Here is an 11,533-nt window from a genome sequence, read left to right as displayed (position 1 = left end):
CCGATTTCTACACATCTGTAAAGGTTGGTGTACACAACTTTATAGCTGTTGAACCTCATTCTCAGAACTCCACATGACTAGCAGACACAGCCGTTAATATTCACTGCACACGTACTGTATCCCAGCATGCTGCAGTTGTTAAGTGCCTCTCTGAGGAACATTGACCTCACCGTGGAATGGGGTTTCGTGCTTTGAATAGTCATTACTGAGGCCAGCAAATGCAAACAGAGGAGAAAAACAAGGCGAGCGAGAGGAAACGAGTGTTTATTGTGTGATTTCATGGTTGACTGAGAGAGGACACGTGACATCAGCTTTCTGTCTCTCACAATTTGTCAGTATGTATAACTTTTGGGTTGAGTCTGCATCAATCTCTGTGGTTTGGCCATTGAATATCTCTAAGATCCAATGCAAGATGCTAAATCTGTCTTGTTTTCAGTTTTTTTTTTTTTATAAACCATAAAACTATGATCTATCTCCCAAAAATTATTTCTTCCTTTAATCACTCTTCCAACATCAAGAGTAATTTATTATCTTAGGAAAATATTTTGTATGGAATTCTCCCTCAACCGAAGCTATAGTACATGTTAAAAAAATGCTGCATTTATATTGTGCACTAGATTTTATGCTAAAAACACCTTTATTTTGAATAAGTAACACGAATAAAGACATACATCCTCAAATAATGTTTGGTTATAATGCTCTCCTCCATTTTATGTTGTGAACACAACAAAATACACATACATTTTTCCTTTAAATAATAGCCTACAATAAATGTCAAGCAATTACTAAACCAATGAATGCATGAACTCGCGATTCTACAAAATGCCTTTTAAACTTTATACCGTGTCCTAAAGTAAAACTTTGCTGAATAATTTCAGTGTTCACAGCTAAATACTCACCATAATGTAAGAAACTTGTGACTATGAACATCTGTATTATCTTGGGAATGTTTGTTTCAGTCTTCAGCACGGCTGGGTCGTTTCACTCGCTCTCCCGCTGCATTTGAATTCTCAAACCAACGGTTTTCCTCATCCGTCGTATTTTGCGCATGCGTAGCCTACACAATTTTTTGGATGTAGGGCTTGTTCTGCAAACAAGGTAACGACTCCTTTAGACTCTAGTAGTTTTTAATAGACAAAGGTAGAACGATAAGTTATTTATTTAATTAAATATTTATTTAATACGTTTTCAAACTGAGCACTGTTGTGTCCCTCAGTGTTTGTACTCAGCGAAATTTAATTCAATCATTAGTTTTCATACTTTCCCAATAATTACAACATGGAATATCAAAACACATGCACTTGGATTTTTCCTCAGCAGTGGAAACTTCTTACCCTCTGGGGTCCTTCATTTCAGAGTCACACTCAGGACCTTCGGGTCCAAATGGGCCGGAAGGGTGGGATTCATATTTATTAAAAGATCATCTTTTTTTTTTTACTTGTTTTTTATAATATTTTTTCTTTTCTTTTTGGTGTTTTGAGAATTTTATGATTTATAATTAATATTTATGCAATAAATATGACCCGTTCCCCCCCCCCCCAGTTTTCCCCCCATTGAATATAATAGAAAATTATTTTTAAAAAAATATATATGTATTTTTTTTTTAAAGCTGTATTTCATTTTAGAGTCAAGCCTAGACCTCATGAAAGCAATTTTTGAAATGAGATGGATGCCATCTGGTGGACAAACTGAGCATTTTAAAAATGCAAAACATTAAAATATGTAATCTGAATTTATTAGTTTGTTTATGTATAAAAGTGTGTGTGTGTGTGTGTGTGTGTGTGTGTGTGTGTGTGTGTGTGTGTGTGTGTGTGTGTGTGTGTGTGTGTGTGTGTGTGTGTGTGTGTGTGTGTGGATGTGTCTGTTTTTCACTCTTGATGTTTTATAGATTCACCCCTTCACTGTTGTGTGCTTTTTTCTGGATCGTGGCTGATTTGTAGATTGTACGCACAAAAAAACTCGGTATTTTGACATTTTTGCCAATTTGCCATTCATTTCCTATGCGGGTCCATTTGGACCCGAAGGTCCTGAGTGTGAATTTTTTTTTTACAACCACTTAGATTATTCAAATCCTGTCCCCAATTTTTTTGGGTGTTCATATACCAAGTACCAAAAAAGTCACCAAATTTCAGACCATTCCGATGAAGCTATGATTTAAAAAAAAAAATTATTTAAATGCGTCGGGTCCATTTGGGCCGAATGACCCCTATCCTACTGTTTATGGTCATACAGATAAGAGTATACATAATTTAAAACGGAAAGTCTGTAATCTTTTGCACTCTAGCGGTTAATAAACAGAACTGCAAGCGTCTTGCGGAAGAACATAGCCGGAGCTACTTCTCTAAGTCTATGGCGAATCACGTAGGTATGCGGTAAAACACGTTTTGCTAAATGAATTCATGATGTCCTCGCTCATCATATAAATTGTGTAAATTTTGGAAATAAAAGTTACGGACAGCAGATAAGTAACGATTGTGGCATTTTACAGTTTCATGTTATTTAACTATTGTATCGAGCCTGGTAATCACAGAGTACCTAGACACGTAATTATACATTTAAATGCTGACAACTAACGTTAGACACTATGGTAACTGTTTGGATGTTTGCTAGCGATCCTATCTCGTAAACTACATCATAACAGTAGTCTTGATGATCGATAACTTACTTTCACAGTCATGAATATGGATGTAGGCAGGCTACAACTTAAATCATTTTTACTGGGCGAAGCCTTCGAATTTGCCTGAATAAGGCGGTGTACATCATTGATGTTGACTTGGGGTAAATCCTGAAGGCAACGAGTGTAAGACATCTTCACGACCGCCTTATTTTTGGCAGTTGACCGGGAATGACTGAGCTGGCTTATCTAACACCAGGAAGAGGTGTTAAAAAAAGAAAATTCCACAGTTCTCTAACGCTCACGTGATGCATTCGCGAATGGTTCATATAGTCCATTCAATATTTTTGGTGTAGGCTATATACATTTAAAATTTTAAGTGAAGACATTAAGCAATGATTAGTACAATTCATCTTTTTGCATTGGGATATTATTTAGTCATTTATCAATTGAGCCAACATGTAATTGTGAGTTTCCACAATTTTCCTAAATTAATTTTTACAGTGCAGTGCAAAACAACATTTATCTTGCTTCGTCGTCCATGTTGCATGATTTTTGCTATTTATTTATTTTTCCTTATAATGAGGAATCAAGTTTTCATTGATTTTATGCGGCAAGAATTGTACTACGAAAACACAAAATTACTCCTTAAATTAAGACCCAAAATCTTGACTAAGTAGATACATTTTATATTTTAATATTTAATTAATATTCAATAAATTTTCCGACCCTAATAAAATAATAATAAAACAATAAAAATAAATCACAATATGACTGCTTTAATATTACAAAATGGCTTTGGGTGTTTTAGTGCCATGAAATTTAAGTGTTTATCACCGTAGGGGCACCAGAGTACTCAAATCGAATTGGCCAGCATGTTTTTAATTGTTTGATTATTTAAATTGCCTTAATATACAGCCTGTGTAGGCAGGAACACCATATTAGTCCTCCTTCATTTAAACACATATTGTGCAATATCACTTTACTAATGCCGGGCGTACATCAAAGGATTTTCACAGTCCCAGACTAAAGACCGGCAGTCTTTAGGAATCTTACTGGAGTCTCAGCGCGCTCCCGTCATCTCGATCGTTAAATGTGAGGTGATAATCTGCAGTCGACGACCCGATTTATGCCAGTCTTTCTCTAGATATTATCGCAAGTCTTTAGTCTGAGACTAAAAACTGTGAACCCAAGTCTTTAGATGTGAGCTGATAATCTTATAAAATCTTTTCTAAATCTTTAGGTGTACAGAAAGCATAATGCTGAAGAAGCCACTGGATTCAATTTTGCCACCAGTAATGCTTTCTGTACACCTAAAGACTTTGAAAAGATTTAGAAAAGACTTTATAAGATTATCAGCTCACATCTAAAGACTTGGGTTCACAGTTTTTAGTCTCAGACTAAAGACTTGCGATAATATCAAACATGTTTGATATGAAAGACTAGAGAAAGACTGGCATAAATCGGGTCGTGGACTGCAGATTATCACCTCACATTTAACGATCAAGACGACGGGAGCGCGCCGAGACTCCAGTAAGATTCTGCCGGTCTTTAGTCTGGGACTGTGAAAATCCTTTGGTGTACGCACGGCATAAGAGTATCCAAATTATCAAAAGTTTCAATCCATTTTTAACTGCTTGTGTGTTTGTTGACTCACTAGAGTGTGTGTTTCACCTCAGAAGCTGCATTGATTCTGTATTATAATGCAGCATGGCATTTTGCAATGTTTCCGTGGACACTTCAGACTCGATCTCATCTGCGTTCTGGCACAACGGTGATCGATAGACTCGTCTGCTATACGCCCAGCACCATTTTCCTCCCCTGCAAAACAGCATCTGCATGTAAAGCATGATCTTTTCTCCTCCGTGGCCTGCATAATCAATCACAGACCCCCTCACCTCCGTAGATCACAGCTGGAGCTCCAGGCTCCCTTTATTTCATTTAGCAGGAATCAGCTGCAACTAATCATATTATATCCTCCTGTTATGGCGTGATATATCAATGAATCTGGTGTAAAAGCAAAGTGTGAATTGTAAATGCTACTTAAGTTAACATGAATTGAAATGGCATTTTGTCGCCCATAACAAGGATTTCAAATTGTCCTTGATCTTTTGAGGTAACAATTCATACTAGGAAAACAATTCTGTACTTTTAAACTTTCTTCCAGTTAAATTGAGACCCAAAAAACCTTGGCAATAAATAAAATACAATCAATAAATGATAATAAATATTTGTTTAACTATACATTTTATACATTTTCTAACCCTCACAAAAAACCAATAATAATAATAAACTATTGGCATGTTTTAATATTATTGAATATTTTAATGAAATACAACTCGTCCCTGGTACAGTATTACAGGAACATCAGAATAGATTGCTTCACTATTGAAATGAATTAGCCTTGACATGTTTAGAGAAATAAACTGGCACTGGCAGCAGCCAAAACCTCCTTTTTTATTAAATATTAGTATTTGATTATAGATAATATAAAATAGATTAACAGAGACATTCCGAAATGTTCCCATAAAACTTCCCCAGCTCATGTTGCAATATTATAAACCAAGTGAAATATGCATAATAATTTACACAGTTGAGTGACTTTGTAAAAACTGAAAATGTCCAAAAGTTGATGTCCATTTTTAAAATGCACAGCTTCAAAACCTTCAAAAGAATAGGAAAACTGAAGAAGTTATTTTACTTGTCCTGTGTTTAAACACATCAAGTGCTCTCTTCCCTTTTATTTTATTGAAATCCAACTCGTCCCTGGTACAGTGTGAACAGGAACATCTGAATGGATTGCTTCAATATTGAAAAGAATAAGCCTTGACATGTTTAGAGAAATTAACTGGCACTGGCAGCAGCCAAATAACTTTTTTTTATTAAATTTTTGTATTTAATTATAGATATAAAATAGCTTAACAGACATTCCGCAATGTTCCCAGAAAGTTCCCCAGCTCATGATGCAATATTACATCCCAAAAGAACACGCTGAGGTCATAAAATGCCCCGTTTCCCATCAGACTTGAGTTTTGCCATTTTATACCTTGGACATTGATTAAAATCAATAGCACATCTATGAGCGAGCCACCAGCCACAAAATAGATCTTACAACGTTATGAACGCGCGTTTGAAGCTGTGCCAACATCCGTTCAGGACTTAATGAAGTTCAGAGAGGTTATTTGGACAGACGATATCGATTCAACAGCTCAAACTGTAGAAGACACAATAGTGGCCGCTGGATAACAATGTCAGTTCGTGTCTGAAACTTGGAATGTATATTCTTGGTACATCCTTCCACACATTCTTGAATTCAAAGAGAACGCCGTCAAGCACAATGCCTGGAAAAAGGATATTTCAGGCCTCACTTCCGGTTCATCCGATGTCATCACGACGAGGTCGACACTGTGGAATCCACTCCACCTTCAAGAATTCCATTTGGAATCTGATTTCCTCTTGAGTAGAAAGTTTCCATTGGAATTCAGAGTGACTTGAAAAATTAAAATGTCAAAAAGTTGATGCAATTTTTTTTTTTTACTTTTTTTTTTTTTTATCTGAATATTCTTCAGATCTCCTTTTACAGCAATTACTTCCACTCAGAAACAATATCCAATACAAGGGGTCATAACCTTCACACGCTCTTACATACAGTATATGGTCAAGTCCACAGGAGAATATGTACAGAAGTACAAGGAAAAGAAGAAATAAAAATGATTAACAACATTTAAAATAAACAATGTGAACAGAACAAACATCAACTTAAAACAAAACATGGGTTGTATACAAGTTCCCCTGGCAGGAATAATCAGTTACTTTGATGCATTTTTAAAATGCACCGCTTCAAATAAACAGGAAAACTGGAGAAGTTCTTAAAGGAAATGTCGAGCTAGGCTATATGTTTTTACATGGAAGTGCTCTCTTCCTCTTTAGGACTTTTGTTTATGAATATTATAGTATGTGAAATACATATGGCTTATGTAACTTGCTACTTCAACTTTGTTAAAAATATAAAAAAAACAGAATCAACACATAAACTTGGTAAGCAATCAAACATTGAGAGATGGTTGCCAAGAAACATAAAATTCAAAACATTTCTCTAGTCTTAGAGTATCAACCCACTGAGAAATTCCTCAAACAGCCTGTTGACCTCGACTTGCCCTGTCATTCTTCCCAGTAAAACCTTTTCGCACCTCATAAACTGTTTTACACAGTGTCAAGCACGTCATATTCACTTTTAAGACAGGCCTGCTGAACGGCCTTCAAATAAACCTAAAGATGGTTTGCTAGTAATGCAAGGGGTTACGAGAAAGTAGCAAATGCATGACATTTTAACTCTGCGTCTCAGAAATGGCACGGCAAATCAAATCGGATTGCTCCGAGAACATTTGAATCAAACTACAATCAAATTAAATGACGTGCAACCGTTATTATTTCATCAGCTTGTAATTTGAAGGCGGTGAGATGATCTTTATAGGCTCATGTGCAGATTAGCATATTCTTGGATGCTTGTGAAAAAGCAAGACGAAAGAAGGACACACATGATAACGAATGTGAAAGTCTAGAAAATAACGTTTGTGCAATAGATTTGAAAGGAATTGTTCTTTAAAACAACTTAAAGCAAAAATAACTGCATGGAATATAATGCTTATTCCTTTTATATTTCATGTATTGTTTTCGCATTAGATTGATGAGGCAAATTTTTATTCCCAAGACTGAGATGACATTAATCTTTCCTCCAGCGCCTTCAACAGTTGCTAAGATTGATATTGCTGAAGCTTATTACTTCAATTATGCTTTCTAGCTGGGTCTGAACAGTTTCCCATGATGCAATGCGTCAGTCACTCTGGTTATTATTTCCGCCATTACCAGACGTCTAATGACATTGATAACATTCACACAATCTTCAAACCGGCCGAATGTAAGCAGATCAAGTCATCGACGATCTGCTCATTGCGCATTTTCAATAATAATTTTCCACAGAAAATTAAGTGCTCTGCCTACATTTATGCATGAACAATATGGCCTCGTTTTTTTGTCCCTCGGAACAGATGAAGCCATTATCCAGCCAGTCTCATAACTAAAAGCTCACTTACTCATTACAAAGACATCATGACATCTTCTGCAGTCACAAAGATCGATTACACCAATGTAAATGTCTTTTTCTTGGCGGACAGTGATCATATTAACTCTGGAAAGCAGAACAATGTGTTCCTGAGCGACAATAAAGCAGCAACACTTCCAGTTTCTAGCCTTTCATCAGTACACCATTTAAAAAAGTGCCCCCATATTTAAGGATCAAGCACTGAAGGAGGGATGGCACCTAGTGTTCCTGTTCTTCTTCTTCATCCGTTCGGAAAGTCAACGGCAGCCTATAGAATCGCTTGCGGGAAAGTAATGAGATTTGGTGCACAGATAGAGGACAGTCTGAACTGACACCATAGCAAATTTGGAGTCTCTAACTCAATCTCTCTAGCGCCACCAACTGTCCAAACTTGCATTCACGTTTATATTAATAACTTGAACCATAAACGCAACTCTGATTGCGTGTCCCAAGACAGTTTGATTCCCGAAAAATTCACTAAAATCGAACCAGATCACCTTCAGACCATGCTGACCAGAGTTATGGAATTCCAGATGATTTTTCTTGAATAACGCACAAACGAATTTGACAAAGAGCACGTCAAAATTAATGTGAGGCTATATCTCGGCAACGCTTTAGCGTATCTGAAACAAACTTGGTGTGTGTTATGACAACCATGACCTTAGGATACCTGCACAGTTTCAGCACAGTGCCACCTAGTGGTCAGGAGATATGAAAAAAAGCATACAGAGAGTTGAACAATACCCAAATTTCCTATAACGGCCATTTTGAATTTTGTCATAAAATACTGAATTCATTGGCGTATCGGTACGAAACTCGGTACGTGTCTTCAGCACCACGCCCTGAAGATACTCGGGGCAGCGCCACCTTGTGGTCAAAAGTTATAGTAAAACTTCCAAAATTACTAATAACTTTTAATTAAATTAGCCTATTGTAAAGATTGGGTTATGCCAAGAACATAGATACCGATTTTGCTATAGTTGGCCAAACTTTATGTCCGCCATTTTGACTTTCTTTAAAAACCTGTTGGTCCGATTTTCACCAAAATCGAATTGTATCATCTTCAGACCATGCCGTCAAAAAGCTATGGATTTTGTGTCGATAGACGAAACGGTTTTCATATACCACATCAACAAATTTGATGACATGATGTTAAAACGACTTATGGTGCCTTCTTTGTGCTTGGCACATATTTTGATATTCGTTTTTTAAACTGTTTTGAATATTTGGATATAGCCTAAAATGTACGGAGCACCTAAAATGGCATGGTGAAGGAAAAAAATATGAGATGGTAGGAAAAATTATGTCAAAAAAATTTTTTTTTTGAACTTTTGCAAGCAAACGCAAAGTTTCTCGGGGGAACGCAAAACTTTTGTGAGCGAACGCAAAATTCCTCCCATCTCGCATTTTTCCACCGTTTCCCTTTAGGCGCTCTGTAAAAATGCAATACAGAGTGGCTAATAAACTGCTTAAATCACTTTCTTTCTAACTTATGTTATGCTGTGAGAAGCTACAGAAAACATCACGTGAGTGAACTGTCCAAGTGAATCAAACTGAATCACTAACAATTTCACACTTTTTCATGGACCGCTTGACCGATTACATCCAAAGAGTGATTCATTCACGATCTGGCATCGCTAAATCTAATGCTAAACAGTGGATAGAAAATTCACTGTGGCATGATTGCTGAAATATTATCAAAGAAATGTATCTCAGGTCGTTAATCTCTGGATGTTTACATGCTAAAATAACACCACAAATAAAAGGAATAGTAAATCAAAAAACATTAGGCTCGATTCTTCAGTGAATTACCATTATCTGTTATTTCGGTCTGTTCATCATGCAAATCCTTTGTGTTCTAAAGAGAAAGGGAATGCAAAATTAAAGTTAGGAAATATTTTACATTGAAACATTACTTTAAACATTTTTTATTTTATATCCCAAGGCCCAATGCACTCGTAGCTTTTCTTAATGACCCTGATATTGTGGTAGCTCAGAGAATAAAAGATATTGCTGATGTTCATCTTCTGATATTGGATTCCAGCCTCAAATATTCAACTGGAGGTGATTTCGTTCTGGCCACAGAGAGACAAATGACAGAAATTTCTCAGTTTTATGTGAAACCGGAGTTCTACCGTTGACATTTTCTGCAGATCTTTGGCAGATGTTCTCAAAGCGCTTTGGTCGTGTTTCAGGACACATGCTGTGGGAGGTTAAAGACGTTGCATGACTGTTTACAAGGATCTGTCATTCATTGTAAATGATGTGAGAGATCCACATTCAGGCCACGGATCCTGGAGAAAAATAACAGCTTTTGGATCTTTTCTTTTGAACACTTTGAGTGGCTGATTTTCTCTTCTCAGCTTTAAAGTCCCCTGTGGTGAAAATCAAGTTTTTAATGTTGTTTATATGTCTATATGGTGTTTTTAATAAGCTTTAAGACAATCCATGTGTAAATTCATAAGTCGACAGCATTGGTGAGTATTTTCTCCTTAAAACTGCAGTGAACCAAAGACAGTCTCAAAAACACGGTTTGAAATCGCTGGTGTTTCTGACGTCACAAACGACCTTGTAACCAATCAGATCAACGTGTGAGATGAGATGAGTGAGTGAGTGGAGGCGGGGTGCATTTGCATATTCATAGAAGCGCGTACACTAAATGAAACACGGGTGTCAAGTTACATTCAAGCTGTTTAAAGCACGGATAAAACATTTTTTTCAAGGAAAAAACGTTTAAATATGTAATTTTGGTGATCAAAGATGAGTTTTAAGGGATAAAATGATTGACTACAGGGGGACTTTAACAATCTGGTTGTGGTTTACTAACGCTACAGATCATTAACAAAGAAATAAATCTCCTGCCCTCCAGTACAAATTCTCCTGAACTCATTTGTAGTAAACATGAATGAGTCACTGTTTGTACTGAAGAAACTTAATGCTTATTCGATTAGTGGCCCGTTGATTTAGTACTTCCAAATATTTGTTTTGCTTTCTTGGTAGTTTATGTGAATTATAGTTAAGTTTAACATTTGAAATGTGATCTCATTTACCATTGCTGATTAGGGCTTGCACAACTACTCATGTTTACTAATCAGCTTTCAGAAAAGTAGTCAAAAAGCACGTTGCAGCATTAGTGGAGAGAGTAAAACTTGAAGGCCAAGTAGAGGAATAAAGAAAAAACTCCATGATAATGTGGTTGAGCAATATTTTATTTCTTAGGGTAAACATGTCATACTTACAAATATATATGTACATGCCAGCATTAATGACAAACGGAATCATTGAGTATGAACATATGTGTTTGTAGAGCAGATTGAGAGTTTGAGATGAAGGTCTTTGCAGTTTGTGCTTTCCTCTAGCGCCATCTTCTGGCAGAACTTCATAAGCAAATCGGCTTTTTATTTTTTTATTTTTTTTATTCAAGCAAAATACATTTTGTAAAAATACAAGTATTAAACATTATGCATACAATACATTTGTTTCTTAACAAATGTTTGTGAATGGACACATCAAGACTTTATTTGTACATGTGTATCTTAAAGGAACAGTTTACCAAAATCTGAAAATTCATAATTTACTCACCAACATGCCATCTTAAACCTGTATGATCTTTTTTCTTCTGTGAAACACAACATGAAATTAATATGTTTAACAGAATGTTATAAAATAGTCTAAAATGAAAGTAGAAGCTAAATAATACCGCAAAACTCTAAGACATCAATTCCAGGGTACACTGCAATAAATGCTTCTCTTATTTAGAATTTTTGTGTTGTTTCCAGTCCAAATATCTGAAAATTCTTTAATCAAGACGCATTTAC

General features: G+C 36.1%; 1 protein-coding gene across 2 annotated transcripts in view; it reads right to left on the bottom strand.

Moving 5' to 3' along the window:
- Positions 1–10,903: 10,903 nt before the first annotated feature.
- The window catches only part of coro2bb (coronin, actin binding protein, 2Bb), a 31,011-nt gene continuing 30,381 nt past the window's right edge, over positions 10,904–11,533 (bottom strand). For both annotated transcript variants that reach the window (XM_077209744.1, XM_077209745.1), the window contains one exon: positions 10,904–11,533. This exon is cut by the window's right edge and continues 666 nt beyond it. The gene's annotated coding sequence lies outside the window, so the exon portion shown is untranslated.

The sequence above is a fragment of the Siphateles boraxobius genome, unplaced genomic scaffold (genome assembly GCF_051911475.1).
Source record: "Siphateles boraxobius isolate OS27281-9 unplaced genomic scaffold, OSU_SipBor_1 62, whole genome shotgun sequence".
In the NCBI taxonomy this organism is placed as follows: domain Eukaryota; kingdom Metazoa; phylum Chordata; class Actinopteri; order Cypriniformes; family Leuciscidae; genus Siphateles; species Siphateles boraxobius.
Note: the sequence above shows the minus strand (reverse complement) of the source record. Positions and strands in the feature narration are given on the sequence as shown.